This window comes from Hyperolius riggenbachi, chromosome 4, assembly GCF_040937935.1.
Source record: "Hyperolius riggenbachi isolate aHypRig1 chromosome 4, aHypRig1.pri, whole genome shotgun sequence".
NCBI classification, from domain to species: domain Eukaryota; kingdom Metazoa; phylum Chordata; class Amphibia; order Anura; family Hyperoliidae; genus Hyperolius; species Hyperolius riggenbachi.
In genome coordinates, this window is record NC_090649.1 from 141,998,081 (window position 1) to 142,016,560 (window position 18,480).

An 18,480-nucleotide genomic window follows, 5' to 3' on the forward strand; every position below is an offset into this window, starting at 1 on the left:
CACTCATTTAACCACTTCATGACCAAATTAATTTTCAGCACTGCTCCCATTCATTTAATAATCAATAACTTTATTACTACTAATCACACCTAAATGATCTATATACTGTTTTTTTCAGGACAAATTAGGCTTTTAGTGTGTGATAATTTGTTTAGTAATTACCTTATTTTCAATGCATTTTAAAGGGTAAAGTAGAAAAAAAAACTGAAAAACATTGCCTGTAGATAGCACTGTGATATTACTGTGATGCTGCATGCTTGCATGCTTGCATGGGATCTATGCTGTTCTAGAGACTTGTTGATTCCTGTCCTGCCTGTCTGTGTGTGCTGGAGATACAAACCACGGCTTGATTTACAGAACTGCTGTAACATGTAAATAAACCTACTGTAGTTCCACCACGTCATGCACCTCTCGTGAATGCGCTCCCACATCTGGAAGCACTCTGTGATTGCGCAGTTCACAAAGACTTGAACCGCACAAGCGCAGAGATCACGGGAGCTATGTGGTGCACAAGAGCAGAAGACCACGACCTGGTCACGAGTCAGGATCTTATGGAGGGGACAGCAGCAGCCAGGAGCATAGGAGAACTTTGGCACTGGATAGAGAGACTTATAAGGGCTGGAAGAAGCCCCAGGTGAGTAAAGTTTTTCCTTCATAAGTTTGCCTCATGTAAAAAAATGTAAAATATATGTAAACATATACAGATTAGAGTTGGGCCGAACGGTTCGCCTGCGAACGGTTCCATGCGAACTTCCGTGGTTCGCGTCCCGCAGGCGAACCTTTGCGGAAGTTCGGTTCGCCCCATAATGCACATGGAGGGTCAACTTTGACCCTCTACATCACAGTCAGCAGGCCCAGTGTAGCCAATTAGGCTACACTAGCCCCTGGAGCCCCACCCCTCTTATATAAGGCAGGCAGCGGCGGCCATTACGGTCACTCGTGTGCCTGCATTAGTGAGAGTAGGGCGAGCTGCTGCAGACTGTCTCTCATAGGGAAAGATTAGTTAGGCTTAGCTTGTTCCTGGCTGCATACCTGTTCTGTGAACCCACCACTGCATACCTGTACTGTGAACCCACCACTGCATACCTGTTCAGTGAACCCACCACTGCATACCTGTTCTGTGAACCCACCACTGCATACCTGTACTGTGAACCCACCACTGCATACCTGTTCAGTGAACCCACCACCGCATACCTGTTCAGTGAACCCACCACTGCATACCTGTTCAGTGAACCTGCCACTGCATACCTGTTCTGTGAACCCGCCACTGCATACCTGTTCTGTTCAGTGGACCCGCCACTGTATACCTGTTCTGTTCAGTGAACCCGCCACTGTATACCTGTTCAGCGAACCCGCCACTGCATACCTGTTCTGTTCAGTGAACCTGCCACTGCATACCTATTCTGTGAACCCACCACTGTATACCTGTTCTGTTCAGTGGGCCCGCTACTGTATACCTGTTCTTTTCAGTGAACCCGCCACTGCATACCTGTTCTGTTCAGTGGACCCGCTACTGTATACCTGTTCTGTTCAGTGAACCCGCCACTGTATACCTGTACTGTTCGGTGAACCCGCCACTGCATACCTGTTCTGTTCAGTGGACCTGCTACTGTATACCTGTTCTGTTCAGTGAACCCGCCACTGCATACCTGTTCTGTTCAGTGAACCTGCCACTGTATACCTGTTCTGTTCAGTGAACCCGCCACTGTATACCTGTTCTGTTCAGTGGACCCGCTACTGTATACCTGTTCTGTTCAGTGAACCCGCCACTGCATACCTGTTCTGTTCAGTGAACCTGCCACTGTATACCTGTTCTGTTCAGTGGACCCGCTACTGTATACCTGTTCTGTTCAGTGAACCCGCCACTGTATACCTGTACTGTTCGGGGAACCCGCCACTGCATACCTGTTCTGTTCAGTGGACCCGCTACTGTATACCTGTTCTGTTCAGTGAACCGGCCACTGCATACCTGTTCTGTTCAGTGAACCTGCCACTGTATACCTGTTCTGTTCAGTGAACCCGCCACTGTATACCTGTTCAGTGAACCCGCCACTGCATACCTGTTGTGTTCAGTGAACCCGCCACTGTATACCTGTTCTGTTCAGTGAACCCGCCACTGCATACCTGTTGTGTTCAGTGAACCTGCCACTGTATACCTGTTCTGTTCAGTGAACCCGCCACTGTATACCTGTTCAGTGAACCCGCCACTGCATACCTGTTGTGTTCAGTGAACCCGCCACTGTATACCTGTTCTGTTCAGTGAACCCGCCACTGCATACCTGTTGTGTTCAGTGAACCCGCCACTGTATACCTGTTCTGTTCAGTGGACCCGCTACTGTATACCTGTTCTGTTCAGTGAACCTGCCACTGCATACCTGTTGTGTTCAGTGAACCCGCCACTGTATACCTGTACTGTTCAGTGAACCCACCACTGCATACCTGTTCTGTTCAGTGAACCTGCCACTGCATACCTGTTCTGTGAACCCGCCACTGTATACCTGTTCTGTTCAGTGAACCCGCCACTGCATACCTGTTGTGTTCAGTGAACCTGCCACTGTATACCTGTTCTGTTCAGTGAACCCGCCACTGTATACCTGTTCAGTTCAGTGAACCCGCCACTGTATACCTGTTCTGTTCAGTGAACCCGCCACTGCATACCTGTTGTGTTCAGTGAACCCGCCACTGTATACCTGTTCTGTTCAGTGGACCCGCTACTGTATACCTGTTCTGTTCAGTGAACCCGCCACTGCATACCTGTTGTGTTCAGTGAACCCGCCACTGTATACCTGTACTGTTCAGTGAACCCGCCACTGCATACCTGTTCTGTTCAGTGAACCTGCCACTGCATACCTGTTCTGTGAACCCGCCACTGTATACCTGTTCTGTTCAGTGAACCCGCCACTGCATACCTGTTGTGTTCAGTGAACCTGCCACTGTATACCTGTTCTGTTCAGTGAACCCGCCACTGTATACCTGTTCAGTGAACCCGCCACTGCATACCTGTTGTGTTCAGTGAACCCGCCACTGTATACCTGTTCTGTTCAGTGGACCCGCTACTGTATACCTGTACTGTTCAGTGAACCCGCCACTGCATACCTGTTCTGTTCAGTGAATCTGCCACTGCATACCTGTTCTGTGAACCCGCCACTGTATACCTGTTCTGTTCAGTGAACCCACCGCATCAGTGCGCATACCTGTGCAGTTAAGTGAACCCACCTACCTACGTGAGTGCACGCAGTGTGATATACCACTCTGTGCATACCCGATATGGTCAAAACAGGTAGAGGAAGAGGTAGTGCCAAAGCCAGAGGAAGGCCACCCGGCAGGTCTGCGCGAGGTCGTGTAAATGTAATTTCGTGTGGACCTGGCCCACAGTACAGTGCTCGGAAGAAGGCACGTCCCATCACCTCCCAAGATTGTCAGGACGTGGTTGAGTATTTAGCGACACAGAACACCTCATCTTGCTCAGCCACCAGCGCTACTACTAGCACCACTTCCGCTGCATTTGACACTTCGCAAGAATTATTTAGTGTTGAAATCACTGATGCACAGCCATTGTTGTTACAGCCAGATGAATTTTCACCAGCTCATATGTCTGAGTTACGCGGCAACACTATGGATGTAACGTGTAAGGAGGATGAAGGACCTACTGATGGTGCATGTTTGGATTTGTCTGAGGCAAGCGAAGCTGGGCAGGATGATTACGATGATGACGATGATAGGGATCCTCTGTATGTTCCCAATAGAGGAGATGAAGAGGGGGACAGTTCAGAGGGGGAGTCAGAGAGTAGTAGGAGGAGAGAAGTTGCTAAAAGAAGCTGGGGCAGCTCTTCGTCAGAAACAGCTGGTGGCAGTGTACAGCACCATGTATCGCCACCTATGTACAGCCAGCCAACTTGCCCTTCAGCATCAGCTGCTGAGGTCCCCATAGTGCCCACATCCCAGGGTGGCTCAGCAGTTTGGAAATTTTTTAATGTGTGTGCCTCAGATCGGACCAAAGCTATCTGTTCGCTCTGCCAACAAAAATTGAGCCGTGGAAAGGCCAACACTCACGTAGGGACAAGTGCCTTACGAAGGCACCTGGAGAAAAGGCACAAACAGCAATGGGATGGCCACCTGAGCAAAAGCAGCAGCAGCAGCACACAAAAGAAAAGTCACCCTCCTTCTCCTCTTCCTCCTTCAGGTGCATCATCTGCTTCTGCCGCTTTCTCCCTTCCACCTTCACAGGCACCCTCCTCCACTCCGCCTCTGCCCTTGAGCACTTCCTGCTCCTCTGCCCACAGCAGCAGTCAGGTGTCCGTGAAGGAAATGTTTGAGCGGAAGAAGCCAATTTCGGCCAGTCACCCCCTTGCCCGGCGTCTGACAGCTGGCGTGGCGGAACTGTTAGCTCGCCAGCTGTTACCATACCGGCTGGTGGACTCTGAGGCCTTCCGTAAATTTGTGGCCATCAGAACACCGCAGTGGAAGATGCCAGGCCGCACTTATTTTTCGAGAAAGGCCATACCCCAACTGCACCGTGAAGTTGAGAGGCAAGTGGTGTCATCTCTTGCGAAGAGCGTTGGGTCAAGGGTACACCTGACCACGGATGCCTGGTCTGCCAAGCACGGGCAGGGCCACTAAATTACGTACACAGCCCATTGGGTCAACCTGGTGGTGAACGATGGCAAGCAGGGCGCAGCGGACCAAATTGTGACACCTCCACGGCTTGCAGGCAGGCCTCCTGCCACCTCCTCTCCTCCTGCTACATGCTCTTCGCTGTCCTCCTCCTCCTTGGCTGAGTGGCAGTTCTCCTCTCCAGCTACACAGCCCCAGCTCCGCAGGGCCTATGCTGCATGGCAGGTACGACGGTGTCACGCCATCTTAGACATGTCTTGTCTCAAAGCGGAGAGTCACACTGGAGCAGCTCTCCTGGCTGCTCTTAAGAAACAGGTGGATGAGTGGCTGACCCCGCACCACCTGGATATAGGCAACGTGGTGTGCGACAATGGCAGCAATCTGCTTGCCGCTTTGCATATGGGGAAGCTGACACACATACCCTGCATGGCACATGTCATGAATCTAGTTGTTCAAAGATTTGTGGCAAAGTACCCTGGCTTAGCGGATGTCCTGAAGCAGGCCAGGAAGTTCTGTGGGCATTTGAGGCGGTCTTACACAGCCATGGCACGCTTTGCGGAAATTCAGCGGAAAAACAACATGCCGGTGAGACGCCTCATTTGTGATAGCCCGACTCGCTGGAATTCGACCCTGCTCATGTTCTCCCGCCTGCTAGAACAGAAGAAAGCCGTCACCCAGTACCTCTACAACTACAGTAGAATGAAACAGTCTGGGAAGATGGGGATGTTCTGGCCCGACAACTGGACACTGATGAAAAATGCATGCAGGCTCATGCGGCCGTTTGAGGAGGTGACCAACCTGGTGAGCCGCAGTGAGGGCACCATCAGCTTAATTCCCTACGCTTACTTCTTGGAGCGTGCTGTGCGTAGAGTGGCGGATGAAGCTGCGAATGAGCGTGACCAGGAACCGTTACGGCAGGAACAGGCATGGGACCAATTTTCATCAGACCCAGCTGTTTCCTCAACACCTGCGGCAGCACAGAGGGGGGAGGAGGAGGAAGAAGAGAAGTCGTGTGCAGAGGATGAGTCAGACTCAGAGGATGATGAGCAAGGTATTTCTTTGGGGGAGGAGGAGGAGGAGGGGACGGCGGCAGGAGAACACCCGCAGCAGGCGTCGCAGGGTGCTTGTGCTGCTCAACCTTCCCGTGGTATTGTTCGCGGCTGGGGGGAGGAGGTTGACTTACGTGACGTCACTGAGGAAGAGCAAGAGGAGATGGAGGGTACTGGATCCGACTTTGTGCAGATGTCGTCTTTTATGCTGTCCTGCCTGTTGAGGGACCCCCGTATAAAAAACCTCAAGGGGAATGAGCTGTACTGGGTGGCCACACTACTAGACCCTCGGTACAGGCACAAAGTGGCGGACCTGTTACCAACTCACCGGAAGGTGGAAAGGATGCAGCACATGCAGAACCAGCTGTCAACTATGCTTTACAATGCCTTTAAGGGTGATGTGACAGCACAACGCCAGCAAGGTACCACTGCCACTAATCCTCCTCCCGTGTCCACGCAGTCAATGACAGGACGCTCCAGCGATCTCATGGTGATGTCGGACATGCGGACGTTCTTTAGTCCAACGCCTCGCCGTAGCCCATCCGGATCCACCCTCCACCAACGCCTGGAACGGCAGGTAGCCGACTACCTGGCCTTAAGTGTGGATGTAGACACTGCTGTGAACAGAGATGAGGAACCCTTGAACTACTGGGTGCGCAGGCTTGACCTGTGGCAAGAGCTGTCCCAATTTGCCATCCAACTTCTCTCCTGCCCTGCCGCAAGCGTCCTGTCAGAAAGGACCTTCAGCGCAGCTGGAGGCATTGTCACTGAGAAGAGAAGTTGCCTAAGTCACAAAAGTGTTAAGTACCTCACCTTTATCAAAATGAATGAGGCATGGATCCCGGAGGGCTGCTGCTCGCCCCAAGACTAAGTCAGTCCCCGCACACACAGCATCTCTGCCTGCACGCCGTGTGACTGGCTGCCTGGCCTACCCCAAGAAGACTAAGTCGCTCCCAGTCCCTCCACACAGCATGTCTGCCTGCAGGCCGCTTGACTACCTTCTCCGCCACCACCAACAGGGTCCGGGACTCCAGGCGGATTGCTGAATTTTTTAGGCCGCTGCTAGCAGCGGCCGCTGTAATAATTTTTCTGGTGCGTGTACATGACTGCCTAATTTTTCTGGCTGCACTGCGGGCAGCTGCAACAACAAAAGAAAAGGCATGTACATGTGCCCATTCCCCTTCGTGATCATTACCTTGCCGTGGTGAAGGGGCTTGCGTATCACAATGAAGCAATGACCGGCGCCTAGATGAGTGTCTCGGGGGGCACACAAAAGATAATAAGGTCGTTGCTTCATTGTGGTCAGACCAAATTTGATCAGCTGGACAGTCACTGTTCTGTCATTCAGCTACATCAGCCAGGCGACCATATGGGCTGTAAAGCCACCAAAACCTGCACTCTCGCCATGGTGCACACCAGTCCAGCACGGCCGTCACTACACAAACAGCTGTTTGCGGTGCGTTACACGGTGAGTTTGGTGTGTCAGTGTGAAGCAGTACCTTAATTACACTACCTGATTGATGTATACACATGCAAGATGTTTTAAAGCACTTTAGGCCTGTCATTTAGCATTCAATGTGATTTCTGCCCTTAAAACGCTGCTTTGCGTCAAATCCAGATTTTTCCCGGGGACTTTTGGCGTGTATCCCACTCCGCCATGCCCCACTCCAGGTGTTAGACCCCTTGAAACATCTTTTCCATCACTTTTGTGGCCAGCATAATTTTTTTTTTTTTCAAAGTTCGCATCCCCATTGAAGTCTATTGCGGTTCGCGAACGTTAACGCGAACCGAACGTTCCGCGAAAGTTCGCGAACCCGGTTCGCGAACCTAAAATCGGAGGTTCGGCCCAACTCTAATACAGATAAGAAGTATGTTTCTTGCAGAGTAAAATGAGCCATAAATTACTGTTCTCTTATGTCACTGTCACTTACAGTAAGTAGTAGAAATCTGAAATAACCAACAGGTTTTGGATTAGCCCAACTTCTCAAGGGGGACTCTCAGGCTTCTTTTGTTTTCATAAGCCCTTCTGAATGGCAGCTGCTCTGTCCAACTGACAAAAAAAGTGTGCAGTGAGCACGGAGGCTGGCCAGCATCTTTTTATAAATATTTTTCTAGGAGTGTCTTTATAAATAATAAAGGCCGTGCTGAGAATCCTCTATAGAGAGATGGACTAACCCAAAACCTGTCGGTTCTGTCAGATTTCTACTACCTACTGTAAGTGACGGCAACATAGGAGAGAAGTAATTTATGGCTCATTTTACTCTGGAAGAAACATGCTTCTTATTTGTATATGTTTACTTGTATTCTAAGTTTTAAGATTTTTGTGACAAGGATCTTTTAATTTTGACTTTGGATTGGCATTAATTAAAGCAAACCTGAAGTGAGGAAACATGCGGTGTTCATGCTTCTGTCCTGCAGATGGCACTGTGATATTACTGTGATGCTGCATGCTTGCATGGGATCTATGCTGTTTTAGAGACTTGTTGATTCCTGTCCTGCCTGTCTGTGTGCTGGAGATACAAACCACGGCTTGATTCACAGAACTGCAGTAACATGTAACTTTATCTAGTTCCACATCATGCGCCTCTTGTGAATGCGCTCCCACCTCTGGAAGCACTCTGTGCTTGCGCAGTTCACAAAGAATTGAACTGCACAAGCGCAGAGATCACGGGAGGCATGTGGCGCACAAGTGCAGAAGACCACAATCCGGTCACGAGTCAGGATCTTACGGAGGGGACAGCAGCAGCCAGGAGCAATAGGAGAACTTTGGCACTGGACAGAGAGACTTCTAAGGGCTGGAAGAAGCCCCAGGTGGGTAAAGTTTTTCCTTCGTGGGTTTGCTTCATGTATCCTTTAACCAGGAATTACAGCCAGTATAGAGGAACAGGAAGGTTCTATAGTATTTAGAGCCTTCCCTCTTCTTAGGCAAGTATCAAATCTGAAGTGTGTCACCTAATAAATATGACAAGATTAGCTGCATGCTTGTTTCAGGTGAGCAATTTAGGCCTTACTGACCAGAAAGATCAACAACAGCAGTGCCAGGCAACTGGTATTGTTTAAAAGGAAATAAATATTGCAGCTTCCATAATTCTCACACCTCGGGTTATAGGTGTTGTATGCTATTGATCTAATTAATTAGCAATGTCATGGAAAATAAACGTTATCTTGTTTGTGTTAACACACAGGTCAGTGTTTGGGTCAGACTGATATAGTCAGTAATAAGTCTGTATTTCATTTCTTTTTCTAACCTATGCACCGGTAGGACTTCTTCGGGCCCATTCACACTTAAAAGCACAAAACAGTAGTGCTACCGTTTTGCACGGGTGATTTTACCGCGATAAGTGCGGTAAAAATCACTGTACACTTCCGCGATTCTTGAAGATCACGATCAGCGCCTATAATAGCACTGTACTGCGATCGCTCGAGAATCGCAGCAAAATGCTGCAGGTAACACGTTTTGCAATTGCCGTTAATCGCGAAAGGACTGCAATCGCCACAGGGAGATCACTGCCATTAGCTTTCTATTGCGCTAGCGATTTAAAAGTGCTACCGCTTTGGCGATTAGTAGGAATCACCCGCTAATCGCCCTAGTGAGAATGGGTCCTGCTTTTATTCATATTATGATTGAGGCTGGATTTTTACTTTTTCCCTCCCTTACATGTGCAACCCATCTTTGAGCAGCAACCCCATTCTACAATGTATACCAGCCCTTCTTTCATGTGCCATGTGCAGCCACCCTTCCTTGGGCAGCAGCCCTGTTTTCCATGTACACCAGCCCCTCTCTTTCATGTGCCATGTGCAGTTATACCCTCTCCCCATTCCTTGGGCTGCAGCCCTGTATTCCATGTGCACCATCTACTCTATTTCATGTGTAATGTGCAGATATAACCCCTCCCCATTCCTTGGGCGGCAGCCCTGTCTTCCATGTACACCAGCCCCTCTCTTTCATGTGCAATGTGCAGATATACCCCCTCCCCTTCCTTGGGCGGCAGCCCTTTCTTGCATGTACACCCAGGACCACCACCAGAAATTTTGGGGCCCCTCACATGTCATCAGGCCTGGGCCCCCCCCCTCCCTGGGTCCACCCACTGGTTGCTGTGCCTGCCCACTAGCCACCCCACCCCGTGTCCATGCGCGAAGTGCGCTGTGGAGAAAAATGTGCATGGCTCCAACACTAAAGAAAGCTGCATGCACAGCGTGATGCGGCAAAAAGTGGGCGGGGTCATGACATGTTGTGGATGGAGCCAAATACTAGCAAAATACACGTAGTCTCGGTTCAAAAATGAGATAATGACTTGTAGGTCCGTTCTTATCCTTTAGCCATTCTTATCCTTTAGCCAGAAGACCTGGGCCCCTCACTGCAGTGTCAGTTGTCCTCCCCTGATGGCTGCCCTGTGTACACCAGCTCCTCTCTTATTCATGTGCCATGTGCAGATATACCCATCCCCATTCCTTGGGCGGCAGCCCTGTCTTGCATGTACACCAGCTCCTCTCTTTCATGTGTAATGTGCAGATATAACCCTCCCCCCTTCCCCGGGTGGCAGCCCTGTCTTGCATGGACAGCAGCCCCTCTCTTTCATGTGCCATGTGTAGATATACCCTCTTCCTTGGGCAGCAGCCTCTTCCATTTTGTACTTCCACCCCTCACTTTCATGTGCCATATAATGCTACCCTTTCCTTAGGCGCCTGCCTATCTCTTTCATGTGCCATGTATAGCCTTCCGTTACTTGGGCAGGAGCCATTTCTTCTATGAACACTCGATCCTCTTTATCATGTACAATATGCAAGCCCACTTCTTGGGTAGCAGCCTCTTCTAGCGTGTACACAAGCCTCTCTCTTTCCTTGGACAGCATTTTTTTTTCCATCTGCAGCACTCATTTGTATCCACACTTCTCTTTTTTTGTGTATAATTTTGTAAATGCTGGAGTCCCCCTTTACTATGTCTCACTTCCTGCTTTGGGCAGCGGCTCTAGTAGGCAATAGCCTATGTGGCCTTTGCTGAAATATGGCCTTGATTATGACACTGGCAAGATAATGCAGAATCCACTTCCATGTCTTTTTGAATATTTCAAAAACTCCTGCTGGATTTGACATATTTCCAGTAGCTAATCATGCTATGTACAGTATGAATATACTGTATAAATAAATAACTTCATAAACTTGTCTCGGTCCAGTATGGGACTATAATGTTTTCATTTTTAGTGAATGATGTAACAAGGAATGAAAGTGCAATTACAAAACTACCCCAAGGCTGCTATTCAAATATATATATAAAAAATGTACTGGGCCCATCATTTACTTTACTAGTTCCATTTGCCATTGGATAAATCAGTTCAAGTGAACCAAATTGCTCATGTCATTTAATTCATTTTGTTTCTTTAAAATCACGAAAATATTCAGCACTTATTTGGTGAGATCTATATGAGTTAAACATTAGGGGGATGATTCATTAACTTGGGCGAGTTAAGAGCCAGCATCGTGAGTTAAATACAGCATGTGCATGTTATGCATGGTAGTACTGTGTAGTGTGTGGTTTTAAGTTACGGGCACTCCTTTTGAAAGTACGCGCACTCCTACATGGTACTCGCGCTCCTTCATCTAGTGCGAGATGTGAAGTATCTGTAACTACCGCATGCTCGTGCTATATTTGTGTAGAGGGGGCAGCACTGGATCCGGGCTGCACAGGAGGACTAGGGAATCCTCATTAGGATGCAGAGGCTTCCCCTCCTAAAGTTAGTACCGCCCAGGGTCTGGTTTTTTTCAGCCAAATACTATTGTGTGGGTTTAGACTGCAGGGGTGGGGTTCTACAGGTGGGCGCGCATCCCGCTTGAGTGACGGAGCAGTGCTCCATCATCAGTCTACCAACGGCGATCGCCGCTAGGAGACTGTTTCAAGGCGTCTATTTACATTGTGCAGCGCTGCAATCTACTGCAGGGGTGTACTGGGGACAGCCATGTCACTCGGCTGTCCCCTGAAGAGGCTTCGATTGCGATCCCCTCTTATAGGCCTATGAGAGAGGATCACCGTGATTGGCTGGTGAAGGGATGGGGGGGGAATAAAATTCATTAAAAAAACAGCAATATTTATTAATAAATAAAAAAATAAACAAACGGCACCAGCGATCAGAGACCACCAATAGAAAGCTCTATTGGTGGGCAGAAAATAAGGGGGGAGGGGATTCATTTGTGTGCTCAGTGGTATGGCTCTGCAGCAAGCTATTAACCTCCCTGGCGTTCTATTAAGATCGCCAGGGCGGCTGCGGGAGGTTTTTTTTTTATTAAAAAAAAACTATTTCATGCAGCCAACTGAAAGTTGGCTGCATGAAAGCCCACTAGAGGGCGCTCCGGAGGCGTTCTTCTGATCGCCTCCAGCGGCCAGAAGTAACACGGAAGGCTGCAGTGAGCGGCCTTCCGTGTTTCGCTTACCTCGTCGCCATGGCGACGAGCGGAGTGACGTCATGGACGTCAGCCGACGTCCTGACGTCAGCCGCCTCCGATCCAGCCCTTAGCGCTGGCCGGAACTTTTTGTTCCGGCTACGCTGGGCTCAGGCGGCTGGGGGGACCCTCTTTTGCCGCTGCATGCGGCGGATCGCCGCGCTGCAGCGGCGATCAGGTAGCACACGCGGCTGGCAAAGTGCCGGCTGCGTGTGCTGCTTTTTATTTGAGCCAAATCGGCCCAGCAGGGCCTGAGCGGCACCCTCTGGCGGTAATGGACGAGCTGAGCTCATCCAGACCGCTCAGCAGGTTAAAGCTGCAGAGCACTCATTTGTAAAAAATAGCCTGGTCACTGGGGGGGTGTAAGCCTGTGGTCCTGAAGTGGTTAAAGCAGCCCTTCCACACATCTTCCACAAAGTGGTGGCTACTTGAATAAGAAGCTAACAGCAAAATAGCTATATATGCACAGTGTGTGTGTGCAAAAGTGAGTGCTCACTGATACATATGAATTGATTTTATTATGTGTGTGTGATTTTATATACTGTAACGAATCGTGATTCTCAATTGGCTACGGTCTTAATAAATTGTGTTACAGGTACGTTGAAAACACTGCCTTTAATCCTTTTCTGCTATTATACTGAGGTTATTAGCAACAATCTCCTCCCTTATTGAAGAGTTGTTCATATAATTAAAGTGAGTGGCTCTCCTTTTACCCCATATCATATGTAACTCACTTTTTCAACTGAGTTTTCTCCAAGGAGATCATTTTTCATCTTTGATTTAGGATAACGTTTCAGGACTTTACAATGGAAAAAGTACCAAAAAAGTTGATTAAAAAAGTACTATCAAAATTATTGTGTGTATTTTTTTGCTTGCTGATGGTTTCAATGGCACTTTACTGATAATTTTGAAAATATGACTTAAAGAGAAACTGTATTGTTAAAATCGCACAAAAGTAAACATACCAGTGTGTTACGGGACATCTCCTATTACCCTCTGACACAATTTCGCCGCTCCTTGCCGCATTAAAAGTGGTTAAAAACAGTTTTAAAAAGTTTGTTTATAAACAAACAAAATGGCCACCAAAACAGGAAGTAGGTTGATGTACAGTATGTCCACACATAGAAAATACATCCATACACAAGCAGGCTGTATACAGCCTTCCTTTTGAATCTCAAGAGATCATTTGTGTGTTTCTTTCCCCCTGTTCTCATGCACTGAAGTTTCAGGCTGCTTGTTTCTTCCTGCAAACAGCTTTGCCCTTGTCTGTAATTCCTCAGTATGTGAAAGCCCAGCCAGCTCAGAGGACGATTTATCCAGCTTGTAAAAGATAAGAGAGAAGAGAGAAGCTGCTCTAATCCTAAATAACACACAGGCAGTGTGCATAGAGGGGCCTGGAAGGGGGAGTTCATAGCAGAACCACAACACTGAAGAACTTGGCAGCCTTCCAGACACAGGCCGACAAGTCTGACAGGGGAAAGATACATTGATTTATTACAGAGACAGTGATAGTATAAAGTGCTGCAGTAAGCCAGAACACATTAGAATAGATTTTTGAACTTGTAGGATGATAAAAAACAGGATGCAATTTTTGTTACGGAGTCTCTTTAAGAGAAAACTCAGGAGAAAAATGTCATTGCATATGGGCCCCTAGGTCCTAACTCACACCAAACATATAAGAGTGACTGTTACAGCTCTTTCACACTACAGAGTCACACCTGTGCACTTGTGTTGCATTTTCTCTTGCATACTTATTCCATTTTGTGTTTTTTTTCTACTTATAGTCACATTTTTGGCCAATAATGCAACATGCAGTGTGATGAAACAAACGCAACGCAGAGCCAAGACCCAAGACATAGGTTGAATTGATTCAGTTGAAGTCTGCATACTAATGCATGGAGCAGAAAAAAAAAGCCCTTCCACTAATTTAATATTAACTCCACCCCTAAAATATTTTAAAGTGGTCTAACACCCAGCATTTCAACTTTGCTTTAAAAGATTGCTTATAGCTTAGAAACTATTATGCCAGATTTTTTTCTTAGCAGAAATTCACTGAATGGATTAAACGTGACATTTTAGTGTTGCATTTAGCTAGAAATCCTCCTCCGTGCTGAGGTTTAGATACAAATGTATCTATTTACAATGTAAATAAACAAACACCTCTCTGAGAGAGCACAGATGGCTTCCCAGACAGGCTTTTCAGAGGTCTATTTGCATTCCAAACAAAGATACATTTGTAACTAAACCTCAGTACAGATTTCTAGCTAAATGCAAAGCTAAAATGTCATGTTTAACCCATTCAGTGAATTTCTGCTTTAAAAAAAATCTGGCATAATAGTTTCTAAGCTGTAAGCAATCTTTTAAAGCAAAGTTGTAATGTTGGGTGTTAGACAGCTTTAAGCCTAATCTATATATATAAAATTGGATGTACAGGTATGTGTGTATGTGTGTATGTATGTATGTGCCATGATCACTCAAAAAACAGGTTTACCGATTTGAATGAAACGTGGTATACAGATCCCTTACTACCTGGGATGATACAAACAGCTAATCAGATTTCACCCATTCATATCAATGGAAAAAATGTAAAAGGCTGCCATTCTCACAGTAATCAAGCCAGAGTCCCACACTTGGCACAGTTGGTCACTTGGTGACCAGGGTTACAAAGCCACAAAATGTAGGTGGAGCATAAAACAGTCAATCAAATTTCAGCCGTTTATTTTTAATGGGAAAATGTAAACTGCAGTCATTCTTAGACTGTTAATCGCAGGGTTCTCAAACTTGCCACAGTCAGTCACTGGGTGACTGGGATTAAGATTCAAGAAAGTGGGTGGAGCCTACAACAGCCAATCAAAATGCACCTATTGGTTTTCAAGGAGAATATTTAAACTGCTGCCATCCTTACAATGTTAATGGCAGAGTGTGAGAAAACGCGGAAAAGCCGCCGCGTGTACTGACAGCAAGGTGGCTGATTCCGCATCCAACGCGGCGGTCTGCATGCGGAAGCGTGCATCTAGTGACATGGCAGAACGTGGAAAAGCCACCGCATGTACTGACAGCAAGGCGGCTGGTTCCGCGTCCAGCGTGGCGGGTTTGCACGCAGCAGCGTGCAGCTGGTGTGGCTGAGCCTGTTAGTTCACACAGGTTTAGGAATATGCGCGCGCGTGCTGAAAGGCAGAACTTTTATGATGGTCAAGGGGGGATCAGCTGACCAGGCCGGTCAGCTGACCTCAGAGCTGGTAACCATTGGTTGATCACTTTAGGGTGACGCCAGAGAGCACTGCTCTATATATGGTTACTGCTGGCCACTCTCAAATTGTCTGCCGCTCCGATCACTACGTGGAAGCACTCAGACCTTAGTCAGATCCAACAGTGTGTTTGAACCAGGAGGACCTGGGAATTCACACTGAGCCAGATTACTTGTGTTATTATTCTGTTATACTTCAGACTAGTTCCAGGGTGTAGAGACCATGGACCTTACACCCAAGACTAGGGAACTTGTGTTATCATTCTGTTATACATCAGACTAGTTCCAGGGTGTAGAGACCACGGACCTCACACCCAAGACTAGGGAACTTGTGTCATCATTCTGTTATACATCAGACTAGTTCCAGGGTGTAGAGACCACGGACCTCACACCCAAGTTTAGGGAACTTGTGTTATCATTCTGTTATACATCAGACTCGTTCCAGGGTGTAGAGACCACGGACCTCACACCCAAGACTAGGCATTGTTTGATATTTGTTATGACCTATTGCTTTCCTGATTATCCCTCTGCTTTCTGATTCAGTACCACGCATATCTGATATCATGTTGCCAAACCCTGCCTGACTTGGATACCGAATCAGCCTTCTGTCTTTATACTTTATCTGTCCGTGTGTTGCCGACCTGGCTTGCCCGACCTCGAGAGCTATCTCTCTCCACTTAAGAGATAATCTCCAAGGTCTGTCAGTGACATCCACCTTCAGGTGTCACTAACTCTCTGGTCCTTCCTACCTTCAGCCTGACTCCACCCCTTGGAGAGTCTCAGGCTGCTGGAAGGTTTCTGTACTCTCCATAGCAGTGTCTTCTGTACTGCTTAGGATCACCTGTTCATCAGGTGGGTTGCTCAAAGTCATACTGTTACACCAAACACTCACCATATATATATATATATATATATATATATATATATATATATATATATATATATATATATATATATATATATATATATATATCTAGAGGTGTCCAGAGGTTAGCACTATATCAGTATTATTGGTGATTCTGCAGATCATCCATAATCAGGTATAGATCTGTATTCTTGGTGATACTGCAGATCACCAATAATCAGATTCTCTCTGCGTGCTTACACCGATCGTTACACAGAGGCTTCAAACCTGCTACAGTCGGTCATTGGGTGACTGGGGTTCAAATTCATTAAAGGGGCGGGGCCACAAACAGCCAATCAGATTTCTTTGCTGGATAAACTGCTTTCATTCAAACATTTTTGATGCCAGGAACCTGAACGCTCACAAAATTGGTCATTGAGTGACTGTGTGTCAAGGTTACAAAAAGTGTGTGGAGCCAAAAACAAGTTTCACTTGTGAAATATAAACTGCAGCCATGCTTACATTGTTAATGGCAGGGTTCTCAAACTTTGCACAGTTGGTCACTGGGTGGCTGGCATTAATATTCAGGAAAATGGGTAGAGCCTACAACAGCCAATCAAAATTCACCTGTTGATTTTCAAGGGGAATATTTAAATTGCTGCCATTCTTACACTGTTAACCCCCTTGGTGGTATGCAGTTTTTTTTTTTTTTTTAATTTTTTAAATCATGTAGCGAGCCCAGGGCTCGCTACATGATAGCCGCTGCTCAGCGGCATCCCCCCAGCCCCGCCGATCGCCTCCGGCGATAGGCGATCAGGAAATCCCGTTCAAAGAAGGGATTTCCTGGAGGGCTTCCCCCGTCGCCATGGCGACGGGACGGGATGACGTCACCGACGTCAGCGACGTCGGGACGTCATTGGGAGACCCGATCCACCCCTTGGCGCTGCCTGGCACTGATTGGCCAGGCAGCGCAGGGGTCTGGTGGGGGGGGGGGGCGCGCGCCGCACCGGATAGCGGCGATCGGGCGCGCAGCGGCGGCGATCGGGGTGCTGGCGCAGCTAGCAAAGTGCTAGCTGCGTCCAGCAAAAAAAAAATTATGAAAATCGGCCCAGCAGGGCCTGAGCGGCACCCTCCGGCGGCTTACCCCGTGTCCAGCACGGGGTTACCGCTAAGGAGGTTAATAGCAGATGCCTCAAACCTGGTACAGTTGGTCACTAGGTGACTGAGGTTCAAATTCAGAAAGGGTGCGGAACAACAAACAGCCAATCAAATTTGATTCATTTCAATGGGAATATACAAATTATTGATGCCAAGGACCCCAAAGCTCATAAACTTGGTAATTGAGTGACTATATGTCAAGATTTGAAAAAGTGGGCTGCGCCAACAACTATATTTTTTACATGGGGAAATATAAACTGCAACCATTCTTACACTGTTAATGGCAGGGTTCCCAAACTTGACACAGGTGGCCACTGGGTCACTGGCATTAATATTTAGAAAGTGAGTGGAGCCTACAACAGCCAATCAAAATTCACCTATTGATTTTTCAAGGGGAATATTTACATTGCTACCATTCTTACACTGTTAATACATAGGCCTCAAACCTGATAAAGTTAGTCATTGGGTGACTGGGGTCCAAATTCACTAAAGGGGATGGAGCCACAAACAGCCATTCAGATTTGTTAGATTGATTTCAGCCATTATGTTATTGGCAGGGTTCTCAAACTTGACACAGTTGGTCACTGGGTGAATGGGATTAATATTTAGGAAAGTGGGTGTAGCCTACAACAGCCAATCAAAATTCACCTATTGATTTTCATGGGGAATATTAACATTGCTGCCATTCTCTCAATGGCAGATACCTCAAATGTGGTAAGGTCAATCACTGGGAGACTGGGGTTTGAATTCTGAAAGGGGGGGGGGGGGGCTACAAACAGCTAATCAGATTTGTTTAATTTCAATGGAAAAATTCAACTTATTGATACCAAGGACCCCATAAACCAAAAACACTGACTTTTTACACGGGAAAATATAAACTGCAGCCATTCTCACACTCTTAATGGCAGGGTTCTCAAACTTGACACAGTTGGCCACTGAGTGACTGGGATTAATATTTAGAAAAGTAGGTGGAGCCTACAACAGCTAATCAAAATTCACCTATTGAATTTCAAGGGAAATATTGATACTGCTGCCATTCTTACACTGTTAATGGCAGAGGCTTCAAACCTGCTACAGTCAGTCATTAAGTGACTGGGGCTCAAATTCACTAAAGGGGCGGAGCCACGAACAGC

At 47.4% G+C, this 18,480-nt stretch overlaps 1 protein-coding gene across 1 annotated transcript in view; it reads right to left on the reverse strand.

Annotated features, from left to right (window-relative positions):
- LOC137570536 (transmembrane 4 L6 family member 4-like) overlaps positions 1-18,480 on the reverse strand; it is a 32,219-nt gene that overhangs the window by 11,597 nt on the left and 2,142 nt on the right. The gene's annotated exons all lie outside the window — the stretch shown is intronic.